This window comes from Martes martes, assembly GCF_963455335.1.
Source record: "Martes martes genome assembly, chromosome: 4".
Lineage (NCBI taxonomy): Eukaryota > Metazoa > Chordata > Mammalia > Carnivora > Mustelidae > Martes > Martes martes.
Window position 1 is genome coordinate 114584488 of NC_137891.1, and position 19906 is coordinate 114604393.

At 42.0% G+C, this 19906-nt stretch overlaps 1 protein-coding gene and 1 pseudogene across 3 annotated transcripts in view; one reads left to right on the plus strand and one right to left on the minus strand.

Annotated features, from left to right (window-relative positions):
* TGFBR3 (transforming growth factor beta receptor 3) overlaps positions 1-19906 on the plus strand; it is a 195393-nt gene that overhangs the window by 42070 nt on the left and 133417 nt on the right. The window lies entirely within an intron of this gene.
* Positions 6247-19906, minus strand: part of LOC308340718 (etoposide-induced protein 2.4 homolog) — a 34042-nt pseudogene continuing 20382 nt past the window's right edge. The window contains exons 4-5 of the transcript in view: positions 6919-7742; positions 6247-6363 (exon numbers count right to left, since the gene is read on the minus strand). The product of the transcript in view is annotated as an etoposide-induced protein 2.4 homolog (transcript). The remainder of the gene's footprint in view (positions 6364-6918; positions 7743-19906) is intronic.

Sequence of the window (19906 nt, forward strand, 5' to 3'; positions counted from 1 at the left end):
GAACCTTAATGTATTTTATTTTGGGAGAAGGGAGTGTGGTGTTGGGATGAGGACTAGCCTGTGGAGACCAGGTGAGGAGGTCACTGCCTTCAGATGCTTAGGTAAGACAGTGTCTGAGTGACCTGTGGTGGTTGTTTTGAAGACAGCTGCTGGATCTGTCACTAGATAATGTCTTAGACAGCAAGAAGCTATTGCCTCTTGGTAAACATTCTATGAAGCTTAGGCATAAGACTCTTTAGTACTCTTTACCTTGGCTTAAGTAGTGGTGGTACATTTCATGCAGGAGCTCTTTAAACCAGTGGCTCTCAAAGTGTGGTCATGGATCTGAGACATTCTCAAGAGTTGGTGAAGTCAGAACTGTTACTGTAGTAATTCAGAGTTGTCTTTTGCACTAGGTTGACATTGCAGTGATGGCATAAAAGGAATTTTGGAGAAAACAGCTGGTGCCTTATAGGGATTAAGGTAGTGCCTCACTGCCACATACCAGTTGCAGTTGAGAATGTTCTTGCCAAGGGGTGCCTGGGTGGCTCAGTGGGTTAAAGCCTCTGCCTTCAGCTCGGGTCATGATCTCAGGGTCCCGGGATCAAGCCCCACGTTGGGTTCTCTGCTCAGCAGGGAGCCTGCTTCCTCCTCTCTCTCTCTCTGCCTGCCTCTCTGCAGGCAGATCTCTCTGTCAAATAAATAAATAAAATCTTTAAAAAAAAAAAAGAATGTTCTTGCCAAGAAGTTAAAAACCCTCAAACACATGTCCTTTTCACATCCTCTATGATGAAATGGGAAGTAGGCGAGTAGCTCTTCTGCATTCCAGAGTGCCGTGGCCATTCTGAGGAAACACTTGCGCAGTTGTTTGAATTGTGAGCTGAACTGGTCTGTTTTTCATGGAATACCATTTTACTTGAAAGGACGACTGACCAACGATGGTTATCTAGCCTTTGGTACTTGGCAGGCATTTTTCGAAAATGAACAAAGTGATCCTGTGATTTCAAAGAAAACAGTTTACAATATTAGTTGGCAATGAAGGATTTTATTTTTCAAGCAAAAATAAAAGTTTTGGAAAACTTACATTCATCCCCATGACCATGGCAGTTTCTGAATAGTTAAATACTTTTTTGATGAGATCAATGGAAATATGAAGAAATGTGATTTTTTTGATATCATATAAGAAATATGTCAATATCTGGCATATTTGCATAACTCAGTGAACCGTGATTTTCCAGATGGCCAATACATGATGTTACAGAATCATGTGAGGGTAATAAAAGATCTCACATCTTGATAGTGCAGGATAAAGCGGTTGATTTTTAAAAACGTTTTATTTTCAGATAATTTTGGACTTACAGAAGACTTATATAAATGATACAAAGAGTTCCCATATCCTTTACTCAGCTTCACCTTATAGTAACACATACCTATAGAACAGTTATTAAAACTAAGAAATTAATCTTGGTACAGTATTATTAATGAAGTATAGAATTTATTAGGATTTCACCAATTTTTCCCCTAATGCTCTTTTTCTATTCCAGGACCCAACTCAAAATCTCACATTGCATTTACTTGTCATGTCTCCTTGGTTTCCTCTAGTCTGTGACAGCTCTCGGTCTTCCAGTGACTTTGACACTATTGAAGAGTGGCCAGTTGTTTTGGAAAATGTTCCTTGTTTGAGTTGATCTGATAGTCTCTCATGACTGAGATTATGCATTGTTGGGAAGGGCACATACAGGTAATTTGCCCTTCTCAGGGTGTCAGATCGAGGTTACATTAAGTTGATATGTCTTATTACTGGTGTTGTTGGCCTTTATCATTTGGCTAAAGTGGTACCTGCCAGAATTCTCTGCTGTAAGGTTATTAGTTTTACCTTTGTAATTACTCAGTATTTTGAGAGCAGTGGATTTCAATGTAACAAAGTATGGAAAGTTTATTATGCAATTCAGATTGCACATCACAAATAACCTTTAAGTGATGACTACTTAATGAGTTTAGGTAAAATATCAAAGAAGAAATAGCTAGCCACAAGTATATGAAAAGACTGTTAAGATTTGCTTCTCCTTTCCAATTACATGTCTGTGTGAGGCCAGAGTTCTTCATATCCTTCAACCAGAACAATGTATCACAATAAATTGAATGCAGAAGTAGATCTGAAAATGCAGCTGTCTTCTATTAAGCTAGATGTTAAAGAGTTTGCAAAAATGTAAAACAATGCTGCTGTTCTCACCAAATTGTTATATTTCAAAAATAGTTATTTTTCATAAGAGATAATATTTGCATTAGCATGCTGTGGGTTTATTTTTGGTTTTAAATGAATTAAATATTTTAAAAAATTTCTTAGTTTTCATTTCTGTTGTGCTAAATGTTGATAGATAAAACTCATACCAACAAAATATCTTTGGAGTCCTCAGTAATTTTAAAGCATAAAAGGAACCTAAGACCAAAACCTTTCAGAATTGCTGCTTGCTAAGTAAATGAAGAGCTATTTTAGCACATGGAGGGGACGAATCTTGTCTTGTGGCCCAAATGAAGTTTCAGTGAAGGATTTCACCTAGAAGTCTTGGCCCTGGGGAGGTCACTCAGTACCTCTGTATCTGTTTTTCTCACCTGGCAGTTGAGAGAGATAACCCTGAGGATCTTCAGATTTCTTTCAGCTCCCAAATTTTATGATTCCCCATCACTGTTGCTCTCAAAGATGTCATCTTGGCAGCATGGGCATTGTGGTGGAGCATTACATGTTATTTCTAGAGAGCGGTATTTACAAAGTTAATGATGAAAAGGATCCTATCTAGAGGATAGGATATAGTAATATTTGTGAGGCAGGGATTTGAGAGTCCCGTTCTGACTTTTTAGGTCCGTAAAATGACTTCTTTCAGTGTCCCCTTCAGAAAATTGTCGTTTTGGATCTTAATTGGTTTTTACTATACTGAGTAAGGGGAAGATTTTTAATTATTGCTGAATATTTTGGGGGGTCAGTTTATGTGTATTGCAAGTTAAAAAGTGGTGTGATTTCCTAGAATTTTTGTGCTATAATGTTCTGTGTATGTACATGTAAACTTTTGTGTGGAGATTTATATGTACTTAGGTAAGTCATTTTCGTTTGTTATGGGTTCTTCATATATCACTGAGATCTATACTGAAGCAGGCTTAGGTTGTAATATCCGTTACATATTAAAATCTTAATGAAGTTAGTTATTTTAGTACTTTTTAAAAAGACTTGATTAAGACTCCTTAGACATCTTTAATATTTACAAATGTAGACTTAAAAAAAAGGGGGCATGATGGGGCGCCTGGGTGGCTCAGTGGGTTAAAGCCTCTGCCTTCGGCTCAGGTCGTGATCCCAGCGTCCTGGGATCGCCCCGCATTGGGCTCTCTGCTCAGCAGGGAACCTGCTTCCCCCTCCCTCTCTCTCTGCCTGACTCTCTGCCTGCTTGTGATCTCTATCTGTCAAATAAATAAATAAAATATTAAAAAAAAAAAGGGGGGGGCATGAGCCGAAGGCAGAGGCTTTAACCCACTGAGCCACCCAGGCGCCCGAGCCCTGCATCGGGCTCTCTGCTCATCAGAGAGCCTGCTTCCTCTTCTCTCTCTCTCTGCCTGCCTCTCTGCCTACTTGTGATCTCTGTCAAATAAATAAATAAAATCTTAAAAAAGGGGGGGGGGGCAGCTGGAATGGACTAAGAATTCCAAACTTGGGAACTAACATTTTCCTTTTTCAGTTTAAATGGAGGAAACTTGATAGCTTTAGTGTTTTTGTTGTTGTTTTGTTGTTGTTTTTTAATAACATGTAATGTGTTATCTGTTTCAGGGGTACAGGTCTGTGAATTATCAGTCTTAACACAGTTCACAGCACTCACCATAGCGCATACCCTCCCCAGTGTCCATCACCCAGCCTCCCCATCCCTCCCCCCCCACCCCAAGTTTTTAAAGATGAAGAAGCAAAAGGGAGGGGGAAGCCAGGAATATATTGTCCTATTAAGTATCAGTTTCAATCAGTTTTTAAACAGGATCCTGAATTCCTGTAATGTGGATTTTGTAATGGAAACTGCCACAGTTGAGGGCCAGCTCTGTCATAATCACCAATTTGGGCATCTCTGATATTTAGCAGAAATATAAATATCTAATGTAGTGTGTGTTTGTTATACTGTCATAGGAAAATTTTGTAATTGATTCTGAGCCAGATTCCTCCAGTGTTTAAGCTACTACTTGGAAATAAGATTTGGAAGCTGACCTAACTTTCTGAGTATTTCTGCAGTTTAGTAAAATACAGCAAATTCAGTATGTAGTATATCTAGAAGGGAAATTTATGATTATCTTCCATCAGAAAAGCTTCATGCATCACATTTCAAAGTTTCCTTTAAATAGTTAACTATTTCAGAATCTTATGTAACCCAGTCTAAGAGGAAAATGCTCTCCAGCTCCCAACAAGACAGCTTAAGAGAGCATAGTGCTTCAGAGCACGGGCTTGAGAGCCAGCTTCCTAGTGCTGATCCCAGGTCTGCCAGTAAATAGCTTTGTCACCTCTCTTTGCTTCAGCACCCTCATCTGTAAAGGGGAGCTAATAGAATATGAGCCTCCATTTCACTATACTGTTTTCCAGATTTAATGAGATATGATGCTTCACGTGCTCAAAACCTGCCAGGCACTTCCTAAGCTCTCCTGAGCCATAGCTATGAGTATTGGTGTGCTATTAAAATTATTGCTCGGTTGGGGCGCCTGGGTGGCTCAGTGGGTTAAAGCCTCTGCCTTCGGCTCAGGTCATGATCCCAGGGTCCTGGGATCGAGCCCCGCGTCGGGCTCTCTGCTCAGCGGGGAGCCTGCTTCCTCCCCTCTCTCTCTCTGCCTGCCTCTCTGCCTACTTGTGATCTATGTCTGTCAAATAAAGAAATAAAATCTTAAAAAAAAAAAAAATAAATAAAATTATTGCTCGGTTAACATGTGGTATATTTTAGGTTGGTTATTTCTTCATGACACCTGAATTTGTATCTCATTAGTAACATTATCCTCAAGTACTGTTTTAGAATAGGTTACATCTGGGTCGATTTTACATTCATAAGGCTTACTACTAGAGCTCTAGATTTGTGGTATGTTGGTATTTTAAGGATCCTTAGAGATTATCTGGTTCAGTTCAGCCTGGTACATAAATCACCTGTCTAATATCCTGTTGACTGAGCCTCTAGCCTTTACTTGAATTTAAAATATCCCTAACCCTGGGGAAATTCTTCTTTGTGTTGTGCAATCCAGCAGGCTGCAAACCTCCACTCCCAGCTCCTAGTTCTGCCCCGTAGAGCTGCGTGGAATTTGGTTAACAAATAACCCACCTGAATGGAGACAGGGAGGTAAAAGGATTCTTGATAATTAAGGGTTGTCTAAAAGTGACCAGAATGAATGGTGTATCAATGGGACTTAAAGGACTTTGCTCCCTCTTCATAAAAGAAGTAGGACTTGTATTTGTAGATAGAGCTGCTTTGAGCTAGTTGGGTGCACATTTGGCAGAACAATTTGTTCCACGGTGACCTGTGGTGGGCCAGTGAGCCAGAGGGGAAAGGCAGTGCCTGGGTCGCTGGACCTCACTCTGCAGAATACCCCCGTGCATTGTTGCATATGTCCTTTCCTGGAAGAGGAGCTTTGTGTTTCAAAGTTTTATCCACCATATTTTTTTAATTGCCTAAATGGAAGGTCCTTGAAAGTAAAGGCTGCTCCCCTTGTTCACTGCTGTATCTCTAACAGCTGTAAGAACTTGCAAAATGTAAGTGCTCAATATTCAGGTGATGGAATTAACAATTAAACACTCAAATGTGAATGTGTTTTCATTTTAGTGCAGGGAAATGTCAATGCCACTTTCACTTTAACCAGCTCATGTTTGTGACTTTTTTTTTTTTAAGATTTTATTTATTCATTTGAGAGAGAGCATAAGCAGGGGGAGAGGCAGAGGGAGAGGGAGAAGCAGACTCCCCACTGAGCTGGGAGCCCAACATGGGGCTCAGTCCTGGGACCTGGGGATCATGACCCGAGCTGAGGCAGATGCTTAACCATCTGAGCCACCCAGGTGCCCCTAATTGTGACATTTTAAACTTGGACAAGCGTTTTGACATCTGCACCCTCCCCATATTTCGTCTCTGTGAAATGACAGGGGAACACCAACCAGTCACAGGCTTCATGAGTTTAATAAGTTTATCCCTTCCGTTCCTATTTGCAGCACTCAGTATTCCTTTGAAATACCAGACAACCCGGCAGTGGCCAACAGTACACTTCAGACCTTCAGAATTCCAAGTTGAGGTTCTCTGAGCGTTCAGTGCTGTAGGGGCACTTGTCCAAAACTTTTACCTCCCTATAGCTGGGAATCTTTAAATGTACCAGTGAAAAAAGTTTTTTCCCCTAAAAGGGGAAGAAAGAAAATCACTCGCCCAAACCCAGCAGGTCTGGCTGTGAGGTCGTTCCTTCTGTCCATTCTTCAGGCTTGTTTTTTACAGTGGAGCCAAAAGAGATGAAAATCTAGCCTGAGTTACAAGAAATAATAGACCGTGATGGCTATAAAGGGAGTGATCAGGAGCAAATGAGGTAGATAGTCCTTTGCCTCCCATATCCAATATATGTCCTTCACAGAAAAACACCAAAAATAACAGGTCCATAAAATATAGCAGCCAGAATTTTAAAATCCATTCATCCAAGGGTGGGAGAAAGTAGGAGAGTAAAGGGCACAGGGAGAAAAAAAGTATTCACATCAGTCCAGGCATGGGGGCTGGCAAATGTTAGGAAAGACCTGCAGAGAAACCTGTGGTCCATTCATACTGGTGTCAAGAAGAGTCCGCCTTATGTGCACCAGAGACAGAAATCCCAGTTCCTCAGAGAGAAGGGAATAGGCAGGGGGTCCCTCGCAGAGCAGGTCCTGCTTTCCCTGCTGGAGGAGGGGACAAAGAAAAGAACTCCTACAGATTCCTTCCAGTCCCACCCATCCCCTCTGGATGGCAGGTGACTCAGTGGCCTGGTGGGAGGCGGATGCAGCAAAGAGAATTTCTCTGCAGAGGCTGAGCTACTCAGGACAGACTGCAGGTAGACTGTCTTGTGGAAGAGTCAGTTGCTTAAGAAAACCACCCTGGAGAAGAGGTGCCCCGGTAAAGGGTATACTTTGCCAGGGGTCTTTGCTTCATTGGCACTGGTAATGAATGCAGGAAAGGAGGGAGAAGAGGCCACCACCGGTAATATATCAGGATTGCTTGCTGTGAGGAAAGCCATGGGCAAACCAAATCTAAAGTCGTAAGGCCAGTTGCTTTCTGTGTTTGACAGTCACTGGTGCATTTCAGTTCCTTTACCGGACCAACAATACTCACAGCAGTCCAGCGAGGAGGAAGGGGACATACCCAGAAAACTAGCCAGCTGACCCACAAGGTAGATGGGAAGGAGACTCACACACATGCCCTGGATGAGGGAAAGAGCTTGCAGCGAAAGGTTGAAGAACATGTCAGCAGTTATCTTGCTGACACTAGGGAATGGGTGAGGCTTCCTCCCCGGTGCCTCAAATTCCACATCAGCTGTCTTGAAATGGTATTTACAACTTTGCTAGGCACAGAGGGAACACCCAAAGAGCACTGAAAACTGAGCTAAGGAAGAATTCCAGCCACAACCAAACATCTCCATGTTGTGATGGATCACCAATAATTTGGTCTGTTACTGACTGTAGTACAGGAGAAAACACTTGATAAAACAAGAGGAGACTTCTACTGATGATATGTAGCTCACTTTCTCTCTCTCTCTCTCTTTTTTTAAAAGATTTTATTTATTTAATTGACAGAGAGACAGACAGTGAGAGAGGGAACGCAAGGTGGGGAAGTGGGAGAGGAAGAAGCAGGCTTCCTGCTGAGCAGGGAGCCCAATGTGAGGCTTGATCCCAGGACCCTGGAATCATGACCTGAGCTGAAGGCAGATGCTTAACAACTGAGCCACCCAGGCGCCCCCACAGCTCACTCTCTTGCTTCCTTTCTGTACTCTGGGCTCTCCTGGGTTCGAGGACATTGCCTGCCCTTCTTCCACGCTTCTCCTTTCTCTTGTGCTGAATCTGAGCATCGAGCTTTGAGATGGTACAAATTCCCCAGATGGAGTCTTTAATTCCCCTGGTAAGGTCCTAGAGAGAGGTTTTTGACACTCTCAGCCATTTCTTCACCACCCAAACTACCAACTATATGGAGGACAGAGAAGCATCTTGAAATTTTTCATCATGAAGGACCTGGCTGTTCTGGCCACTCCATCCACCTGTCTCCTACCTGCCTTGCCCCTCGCCCACCACCAGCTGGCTCTGCTCCTCTTGGCCATTCCATGCTCAGCCGCCAACTTCCAATGGGGCACTCCCAGGGCCCAGGCTGCTGCATCCACTCTGGGCATGCCCGGGCCACGTTGGGCCACTCTCGCTTTCACTTGTATGTCGTGGTCCATTCTTGGTGCCTGAGCTGAAGGAGAACCTGTCAGGATGGGAAATGAGATCCCAGGAAAAAAATATTTATAATAATCGTACGATTATTAGCAACTTTCAGATACATTCAGATATGTGAAGATTTTCTAGAAAGGAAGGAAAGGTTTCTAATTTTATCAAAGGCAGAGGTATACCATGCTGTCAGAATTGGGTGTTTAAATCAGCTCTGCTGGATAGCAGCTTCACACTCTAACCCCAGTGATGTTATATGAGCTTAGTTCTACTTTGAGTGCTAATGAAGCAAGTTGGCCAGAAATATGAATTGTAAAAAGCCATCAAAACATTACAATGTAGAAGAAAAATGTAGCGAAAATTTAACTTAAAAAGTCCAAATAGTTCCCTTTTCTGAAGGCTTTTAAAATTTATTCTTAGGTAATGTGCAAAGACTATTTTAGGTTGTAGAAGATATGTGTAAAATTAAAATGACATTAGCTGAGAACGTTGCACAGTTAATTAAGGAAATCTGAGCTTCATTTATTCTTTGGTGTTTGTATCTCTCTTTAAGGTGCCGGTAGCTGCATTTTCTATAGAAAGAGGACATGTATTTAGGTCAGAACTCATTGACATTCTCCTTGAGTTATCTTGGGTCAGCATTTTCTCTGGGAAGGAACACCTTTTGATTTTGGAACCAGAAGGCTGGTTCCTGCCTTCTAGTCCAGGTACCACCCTCCCTGCACACTCTCCCTCTCTCCACCCTCCCCCCAACTCCACCCAGGGCTGGCCTTGGCTTAATCACTTGACTCAGTAAGTCAATAACTTCATGACTTTGAGTGAGTTACTTAACATCATTCCATCTCAGTGTTTTCACCTGCAGAGTGAAGGCAATAGTATATCTCAAAGTTTTGAGATATACTATATCTATTATCTACTTATATACTTATATCTACTATATACTATAAAATTTGAGGCATAAATACATACATACAAGTAAAATGCTTAGAAGAGAGCCTGGCACATAGTAAATACTCCATAGATGATATTAATGTTATTGCCAAATGTGGATATTTTGAGGGTAATAGAGTGGAAAAGAGCTTTTAAAAAAAACTGGAAATTTCCCCATACAAATTCCAAGGAATATTGATCATTGTCTTCATGATGACGTCAGTATTTATAAAATACTGTGCCATTTAAGCCACTTGCTGTACTTCCGTTTGCACTTCCCTGTGGGAGGTGTGGAGTTGATTTCTGAGGTGCTCCATTGATCATGAACTAGGAATGCTCTAAAGAAAAGAAGGTATAAGTACTTACTAGCTAGAAAATGAAATAACTGAATTTTCTAAAGCTGTGCCTTTACTTGGAATTTTAATTTTGTTGAATTTCTATGTAATGGAATAAAAAACTGTTCCATTCTTAGATTCACAGTGTTCATAGACAAAATGGAAAAAAATAGATAAAAATTGTAATTTTGAGGGGAATGTTTTTGTTTGTTTGTATTTTGTTTTGTTCTAGATTTATTTATTTGAGAGAGGGAGAGAGCATATGCAGCAAGGAGAGAGTCTTTAACGGATGTGGGGCTTGAGCTCATGACCATGAGATCACAACCCTGAGATCACAACCTGAGCTGAAACCAAGAGTGTAACTCTTAATCGACTGTGCTACCCAGGTGCCCCAGGGGGAAAGTTTTTTTTTTTTAAATAATTATCTACATCAATCAAATTCCATAGATGTCTTAATTATCATTTTGTGTTTCAGAGATTGGAGGAGATTTTGAACATGCTTTCTTTTCCCACCAGTATATTGGCCATTATATTTAACAGTATTTGGGGTTTTTTAAAATAGAGGTAATTAATTACGAAGCATTTTGATGTTGAGCAGGCAAAGGAAACATATTACTTTGTGTAAACAGAGGTTAATATGGAGTCTTTGAAGTCTAAATATTGAAGTATTTGCCTAAGGACAAACTTCTTAACTATTTAGGTTTCTTCTGGCCCGTAATGAACTACAGTGGTGGGAATAACACAGAAACATCTTATGTGTGAAACATTTGGGTCTTGTTTGGAAAGCACAAGGGATCTAAGTTTCAGGTTTACCTTTGACTTACACTGATAAATTAGAAAACTTTGTTCCTGTTTTCCTCTCCCTTTTTGTGGTCTGATTGGCTCATGGTTGGTAAAGTTAGAAGCATATGTTTTTGAGAGAGATAAGCCTTCATTTTGTCTACATTTTAAAGATCACCATCTCTGGAAGTGGCACTGGGACCAAAGAATGTTTATGACTTCCATGTTAACATGGGGATGGGTCTGAAAGATGTTAAGTGAGGTTTATGTTCAGTTCTATTCTATGGCTTCCTTGGGCCCCGGCCAAGATAACTTGGTTTTGTAAGAGCCAAGAGAACCTGCCTTATAATCTCTTTTTTATAGCTGTTTTTATGTTTTTATCTGAAAGCATCTACCTTGAGGACAGAAGCTCTACTTCGCAGAGTGAAAAACAACTATTTCTAATCTTAGCACGCGGACAACAAGGAGAGGGACCAGGGGTATACGTGTTTCCAGACACATTTGTGTTTCACACCTGCCCTAGTTGTATTACTGGTCAAGCGGATCTTGTGGCCTTTGGGCAGGATTGCCTTGGGAAGATAGAAACACAAGAGGGGTAGTTTCTAATTTAGAAAGACCTCTGGGACTCCAGTCCAGCAGTGTTGTGTTTTTTTCTTTTTTCACCTGTGCGTGTCAATGGGGTGCGGTGTTTCCTGCTGTGGAGGTGGGGAGAACCATGTCACACCTTCACAGAGAAGGGAAAAAGCACCCCATGGCGTACATGATTTCAGAAGCATCACAGTCCCAGCTCCGTGTTCACTTTTCCAAGGTCCTTCCTGTGGCACTGAACTCTGGCCCTGCCCCCTCCCACCCTCTGGGGACTGTGGAACCCCCAGGGAAGAAGTTGCCACTCCTATGCCCTTTACTCTCTCTGTGCCCTCTGGCAGAGTTCTGTCATGTGGGTCCAGGCCCCACCTCAAACCACATTCCTCCTCAGTGCCCAGACTCCTGTGTGAAGTCCTGGCCGGTGTGATTGCAGCTCCTGTTGACCCACTGTTCACAGAGGCATAGGAGCACATAGCCCAGACTGTAGAACCCAAAGAAAGCTCTGGGTGACCTCTGCTATTTAGCAGCTGCTCCTAGCACCAGTCACTGTGGCAACTGGGCTCTGTTTATGAAAATGAACAAGGACCTCAAGGCCGGGGCATTCACACCATGGACAGAGCTCCCCCTGGAAATACATTGCCTGCCAGATTGCCAGGGCTAAGCCAAAACAAAGACATACCAAACAAAAGTAGCTGGGGAAGTGTTTTGCCCTTGGGGGACATGCACCATGGCCTAATTGCCTGGTGTCCTCCTTTACCAAACAGAACTATGCTAGGATGAGCTTATCTTGGATATGACAGAGAAAGAAAGTAGGCAAAGACCCTGGTACTTGAATGGGTAATTTTTTGAATCTACCCTTGCGTTGCACAGGGCTGGCTTCTAGCTGTGGGTTTGGAAGGAAGTTAAGTACCAAGGATCTGACTTTTTGAAAATCTTATTTTAGGTCCTGCTTTTTTATAAACTGTAAAGCTATTTTTGGGTCTGCACCTTTAGAATAGACCCTTGTCTGGAGTAACTGAGTTTGGAGTTTGTCCTCTTTGAGTCCTTGTGCTTTCACAGTGATGGTCCAAGTACTCCCCATGGGAAATGGTGAGCCATAGAGATCTTTGAGCACACTGTGAAACCCAGAGCTTCCTTTGAAGGGACTGCTATGTTCTGGGTGCTTCTAGCATTCTTAGGTTTTATGATTCCATGGCTGGACCCTTCCGGCATATGTGTCTTTTTAGCCTCATTTAGATGCTCACTGGGATACTCCACTGGAGTATAGATAGATGAAACTATAGCCTACATTGAAAGTTCCAAGAGTTTAGAGCTGGAAGGACTCTTAAAAATTATCAGACCACACTGCCCTCTTTTATAGGTGTGTAAGCCAAGGATAAATTCGCTTGGCTAGTTTGGCAGAGCTGGGGCAAGTCCACAGGTCTTCTGAAGCCATTCCAGAGCTCCCTTCCCTGAACTGTGCCTTGTCACTGTAAAATAACCATTCATGGGGTGCTTAGCCGCCTCAATCTGTAGAGCATGTGACTGATCTCAGGGTTATGAGTTTAAGCCTCGCGTTGGGTTATAGAGCTTAATTAAAAAAAAAAAGACTTAAAATAGCCATTTGGTGCATTGAGAAGGACTTGAGGTCTGCCACCTGGTCTTGATCTGATAGATGTCAAGGAATTGGGATAAAAGGGGAGTGGGTCCTGGGGTGGGGTGCTGCTGCTTATGAGTACAGTGAGAAGAATGTGGGCTTAAACCAGAATCCCTTCCTAGAGGGATTCAGGCCTGTGGCTCTATCACAGCAACCCTTTACTCCTTAACTTCCTCTCTAAATCCTGGGGTTTGAACAGCTGCTGCCCCTCATGAAGGTGACCCATCCGAAGGTGACCCATCCCAAGGGACCCTTCACTGCAGGGAAGGAAGTAAAGCTAAGTGTACTTGGTCCTCCTTCAACACTCAGGTCTTTGCGGTTACTGGGGTGGCTGTCACTGTTTGTTCATGATAATTCCTTACGAACTCTCGTATTGATAAACCAAACCGAATCAGTAGTGGTCTTCCTTTATCTGAGGATTTAAGTTAAATTATAACCACAGGTATCCTGTTGGTTTCCATTTGTCTGGGTAGTGAACATTTGTACTCTGGGCTCTGACTGTGATGTTTCTGCCCTGTCTTGCCGGAGATCCCTGTGTGACATTTGAGTTTGCCATGTGGCAGGCTCTTTTTCCTCTGGCCAGTTAATGAAGCTAAAATATTGTTGGGGTTGATTGGTCATATTTGAGGGTTCATCATGGGCATGAGTATAGGTATGAGCAAATCCCGTGCTCTCCTCTGTGTAATTGTAATCATGGGAAGAAGCCCGCATTTCCGGGTTTATTTTGTAACTATCATGACATTCAAGTTCTCTTGACAAGGGATAGGGAAGAAGATGGAGTATGTTCTATGCTGGCTTTGTCACAGGCTTTGGAGGGCAGACCTCAGGGTGATCTGAGAAACCAGTACCCTGAACTAGGTGAAGCCATTAACCAGAGTGATGTCTGGACAGTCTGGAGCTGAGCAGGTTTCTCTAGTATCTATTTACAGCTAGCCAGGGAGGTTCATAACAACTTCGCTGGGAGCCAGTGTCTGCACTGGCTGTAACTCACTTGTATTCTGGACCGGGGTCAGAGAAACTGAATAGATTTATTCATTCAGGGAGCAGTGAGTAACAGCAGCCTTAGCTGCAAAACCAGCTCTTTTCTTTTTCTTTTCAAAATCAGCCTTTTGATGATGTGCTCTATTATTGTTTTTAGCAGGTTGGCTACAAAGTGAACCTGTTTGAGTCAAGGCTTTATTCCTCTCTGTCCAGCACTCACATGCTTGCTTCTAGTTTGCTGCAGTCGATTAGTAGACATTTATCAAGTGCCTACTATGTGCCAGGAACTGTGTTATCACAAACCAGTGACTTATTCTTAGTTAATGAATGACCTTATGCAGCAGGCATACAAAGGAGCCTTAAGAAGGGGTGGGTAATTGGGACTTTTTGTGTGTCTTCCTGCTCATTATTCCATGCCTTCACATCAGGGAAAGGAAGTGGAAGTCAACTTAAATTAGTTTATTTTGGTAAGAGCAGTTTTAGAAAAGGTTTGGAGGAGGAGATTGAAACTATTGAGACTTAGGAGGTTTGGGGACTACTGCCGGAGTTTTCCTTTTCCTTCTAGCCCAGGGACTTTGTCCCAGTTACCACTGATAATGGACCCTTTTTATGTTTAACTGTCTTGTCAGTAAGTCAGTGACACATGCTGAGAATAGAAGTCAGTACCATTCCATGTTGTAAACGCCAGTCTATACACACCCCACAGGTTCTGTTGTTGTGATTGTTGCTATGATGCTTGGCATCCAGTGCTAGCCCTTTGCCTGGCATTTTACATCACACCTACAGGGTCCCTACCCCTATCTGCTTACCTTCCCTGGAAGCCTAGGACCTTTTCCACATCGCACCACAGGAAGTGGTGGAGGGAAGGGACAGGAGCCTTCCCTCTGTAAAATGTGGTCCTTGCTTGAGGCAGTGAAGGGAACTGTATAAGTTTTAATAGGGAAACCTTTAATCAGGTAATTTTTTTTCTGTTAAACTCTGCTTTTTAAAATATTTAGGGTTAAGTGTAACTCTGTTCATTGTTTTCTGCTCTTTTGAAATACGTAACTTGCAATGGTTGACCATGTGCTTGACTCAAAGAGATGTAGCCTCTAATCTATGCTCTGTTAAGTGCTTCCTGACCCATGAAGGAAGAGAAGACATCAGGTGACATCATTAGAAGCTTTTTTAGTTAATGCAGGACAGGAGAAAATGGAAATTGGACCAATTTCATTCAATTCTTAGGTTGTTCTGTCTTTTCCATAGGGTTATCTTAACTGAAGACAGGTTTCCCGGTGGTTATAAGAAGAGCTCAGTAGGTATCAAGGTTTTGTTCATGATCCAAGGAAGAGTGATGTGATGCTGCCTTTGGCTTTTTTAAGAGAGAGAGAGCCTCTTTCCCCAGACCCCCAGCATGTCTCTCTCTGCATTTACTGGCTGAATTGATAATAGCACCATCTGTCCTTGAACCAGTCACTGGCAATGAGTAATGGAGTTGCCATGACTGGCTTAGACTGATCAGCTAGAGAATCAATCACATTGCTTACCATAGGGGTCTTCTGCCAAAATTCATGTGAGCAGACTTCCAGTAGAAGAAATGCACATCTAGTAGTACCGTGTAAGAATAAGAGGTCAAAGGCAAAGTAATGGAGCAGTGGTCCTGGCCCTTGTTTGTGTTCCCTCAGTTCCTAGACAGCTTTCTAGCGTGCTACCCTATATACCTGCCTCTCTTCCCATTTCTAGGATATAGCTTCTTAAGGCTAAGGTACTGTCTTACTCGATATTTGTGGCCACTATAGCTGCCACATATGGGATTTGAACAAATTGAATGAAAGGAGAGGTTTCAAATTTTTTTGCGTTTTAACTTTTATCAAACATTCCTTGAAGAAAGTGGACCGTTGATATCTTATTCATTAAATATTTTATAACAACTGTGAGATATAATTCATCTATTTAAAGTGACTGGTTACAACTCACTAGTTTTTAGTATGTTCATTCACAGAGTTGTGCAGCCACTACCACAGTCAATTTTAGAACATTTTCATCACTCCCCAAAGAAATTCCATACCCATTAGCTGTCACTCCCTACTATCCCCTTCTTCTAGCCCCTGACAACCACTAATCTACTTTCTGTTTCTATGGATTTGCTTATTCTGGACATCCTATGTCAGTGCAGTTCTACAGTATATGACTTTTTGTGTCTGACTTCTTTTACTTAGCATAATATTTTTAGGGGTCGTCCATATTGTAGTCCACTGTAGTACTTCACTCTTTCTTATGGCTAAATGGTATTACAGCATATGTGTAGACCACATTTTATTCATCCATCATCAGTTGATGAACATGTGTGTTGTTTCTAGTTTGAGGCTATTACGAATAATGCTGCTAAGACCATTCGTGTACAAGTGTTTAAGTGGGCATATGTTTTTATTTGTCTTGGGTATATGTGTACCTTGGTGTGCAGTAGCTGGCTCAAATGGGAGCTCCGTGTCTAACCTTTTGAGGAACTGCCAAACTATTTTCCTCAGTGGTTACATTTTACATTCCCAGCCTAGTTTTTCTACATTCTTGCCGGCCCTTGTTATTATTTGTCTTTTTGATAATAGCCATCCTGGTGGGTCTCAAGGGGTATCTCCTTATATGTTCATCAGTTTAAAAAACAAAACAAAACAAAACATTTGATTGGTTGTGTCAGAAGCTCTCTGTTAGTAACCTTGACCCTTTCTACCTCTCTGATTTCATCCCTTTCATGTCTTTCCTCTTAATTTATGTTCCACACCACTAAACTGTTTTGTAGTCTCTACACTACCATGCTGTTTCTTACTTCTAGACCTTTGCTTGTGTTCTTCCCTCTGCCTAGAATATGAATAGAAATGCTAATGCTAATAGTAATAATGATAGTACTGGTTAACTCTTAACATAGCCAGCTAGTCATAGAGCAGGCAGTTGGTTCCAGCGTCTATGTTCCTAGACACTGTGCTATATATTTTTTTCTTTTCAAATCAGCTTTATTGAAGGGTACCTGGTGGCTCAGTCAGTTGAGCACCTGACTCTTGGTTTCTGCTCAGGTCATGATCTCGAGGGATGTAAGGTCAAGCCCCTCATGGGGCTCTGCACTCAGTGCAGTTTGCTTGGGATTCTTTTCCTCTCCTTCTGCCTCCCCCTCTGCCCCTCACCCCTGCTCACACAGGTGCATGCACATGCGTGCTCTCTCTCTCTCTCCCCCCCATAAGTAAATAACAATTTTTAAATAAAACCAGTTACCTTTATTGAAGTAAAATTTACAGGACTAAAATGCATATATTTTAATGGTACAGTTTGGTGGATTTTATATATAATGTATATACTTCTTTTAAAGATTTTATTTATTTATTTGACAGACAGAGATCACAAGTAGGCAGAGAGGCAGGCAGAGCGAGAGGAGAAAGCAGGCTCTCCAAGGAGCGGAGAGCCCGATGCAGGGCTCGATCCCAGGACCCTGGGATCATGACCTGAGCTGAAGGCAGAGGCTTTAACCCATTGAGCCACCCAGGCGCCCCGAGTCGCATGATTTTCTGACTGAGCCAGCCAGGCACCCCTTAACTAATTCTGAAGAATTACCTCAGACATCACCTGCTTGGAAGGCTTTTTTGACACTTTCATCTTTCCCTCTTTTGAGGTGGATTAAGGAGGTTCCTCCTCCATGTCCCCATAGCACCTTGGTTATTGACATTGTTACCTTGCCCATCTTTTCATCAGACTGGGCTCCTTGAAGATGGAGAAAGTGTTATTATTTCTGTATCCCTCGTGGTTTGGATGATAAACCTAATAAAATATAGCTAGATGCTCAGTAAATGTTTGTGAATGGGTGACTGACTGGAACATTATTCAGCTTATAGGGGAGTTTATGGCCCTGTAAGGGAGGTAAAACAGGCAAGTAAATAACTATAATGTAAAGTAGAAATTAATGAAGGTGAAGAACAAAGTCTATGGGAATTCAGAGAGAGAGATGGCTTTTAATGGGGATGGTTTGAGAGGTTAACAAGGGAGGTGGATATTTCAGCTGAGCCCCAAAAGATAGATGTAGATATATATAGATACTGTTGGTTTTAAGAGGATTTAACTTGAACTTCTGTCCCAGAAGGTTGAGCAGGTTGGAGGTTGAAGGCTGTGTTTGGGCCGGTTACACTAAGATGCCCTGTTTTGTAAGCTTTGCTATTCCCAAGAGGTACTAGGTACTAGACACTATGACCAGCAGGCGTTAGGGGATACTGAAATGTTTTCTGTTTGGCAGTAGAAGAATAGGAATATGTTTCTCTGTGTGTCTTTCTGTTATCTCTCTAAATTCTAAGTTTCTAGACTAGAGGGAAAAAAGCTTCTCTTACCTCTTTTCTTCTCACCCCATGATGTGGTAATAGTCACACAAGTCACATCATTGCCACGGCCCTGCCTTGGAGGTTGTCTCATCTCCCTGGTCGCAGACATCTGGGTGCACTTTTCAGCCTGTTTGTGTACTTTTCTTCTTTATCATATGTTCATAGAATATTATAGCTGGAAACTTTCAAAATAATCAGATATCGGGATCTCGTTCTACAGATGAGAACTGACCTTGAGACCCATACCATTGCCTGGTTAATGATAGTAATGTTTAAAGCTGCCCTTCATTGAGCACGTTGGTATGTGTCATATGATAACCCATGTGACAGCCTGGCAAGGTGTAGGTATGTCTCTGTTTTACAAATGAGAAAACTGAGGCAGTCTCAGATAACACAATGCAGAATGAGGAGTCAAAGCCAGAAGTTTTCACTATTGCCTGCTACCGAGCCCAGGCAAGACCCTGGGTCTGCTGGGTCACTGGCCACAGAGGAGGAGGAAGTAGGGCCAAAGAAAGCCCTCAAGTAGAGAAGAGGCTGTCATCATACAGGTGGAGTAGAACAGGGTTCTCTGCTGCCTACCGAGACCCTGGAGTGCTGGTCTTTTTGAACCACGTATGACGCTGCCCCAAATAAGACGTCCAGAGCAGAAAACTACTCAGCCAGTTTCAGTTGATTCAGTTGGCTTGATTCAAAATTATTTGTATGACAGTATGTAGTTTTAGTTTTTAATTATACAAATAAAACTGTGTTCATTATAAGTAATAAAAAACTTAAAATACATGTGCATGGGGCGAAGTTGAATCAGAGATACCAAGAGCAGAGTCCCAGTGCCCGTTTAGCATCCTGACCCCACTCTAGCACTGCCCCCACCATAGGTAGGAACTATTTACCATTAGAATTATGTGTTCAGTCCTTTTTCTCTGTACACTTGTGTACATCTACACATAGTTTTAGGGAGTTAATAAGTTGTATCATTTGTTATGTACTTTTCTATAATTTTTTTTAGAAAGCTTAACAATATGTCATTGAGATGTTTCTGTCAGTACAAATAGCACTATTTTAACTGCAGTGTATATATTTCATGGTACGGGTATACCCTCATGAACATTTAGGCTATTCCTAGTATTTCTCTATTGTAAATACTATGGCAGTTAACACCTATGTCTGTAACACGGTAATACCTTTACAGTTATGTTGTAAAGTTTTGATGTAATTACAGTTATGGTGTAATACCTTAACAGAGGTGTTGACCGCTTCACGTGCTACCCAAACCTGGCTGAGAATACTTTGCAGAGGGCTCAGAATATTCTTACTGGCCTTTATTATTGAATGGTCACACCCTCTGAAATGTATTAATTGAGCATTATGATTTCTTTATAAGCAAAAGGTTAGTAATGACTTAATATGTGCTAGGTACTTTCTTATCTATTACCTCATTGAAATCTTTTAACAATCCCATGAAAAATGTGCTGCTACTTACCATTTACCTGAAACTAAGACTTGGAGAGATTGTGACTTGCATTAAGAGACATGGCTTCTAAGGAGCCCATTCAGAATTTGAACCCTTGTCCTCTGGTTACCAGTGCAGTGTCTCTTTCTCCATTGTTCTGAAGCCGGTCCTTTATCTTAAAGTCTTCAAAGAGAAAAATTATAGGAAGTAAAATGTCCTTGAAATAGCGCATCATAGCGTGAGTAGAGAGAGGAAGAGTGGGCATCCTCTAGATCGGGGGGTGGTGTGGGGGTACAGCCTCTGTCTCTGGCATCAAGCTTGGAGGTATGATTCATGACTTCAGGAGGCTGTGAGAGTGGCTACACTGAGAGACCTCGGTGCCCTGACAGCAATGTCCTGCTATTGTGGGCTGTGGATTTAGTATCATGCTAAAAAAGAAATAAGTCACCGCCAGGAAAGGCTGTACGTTTT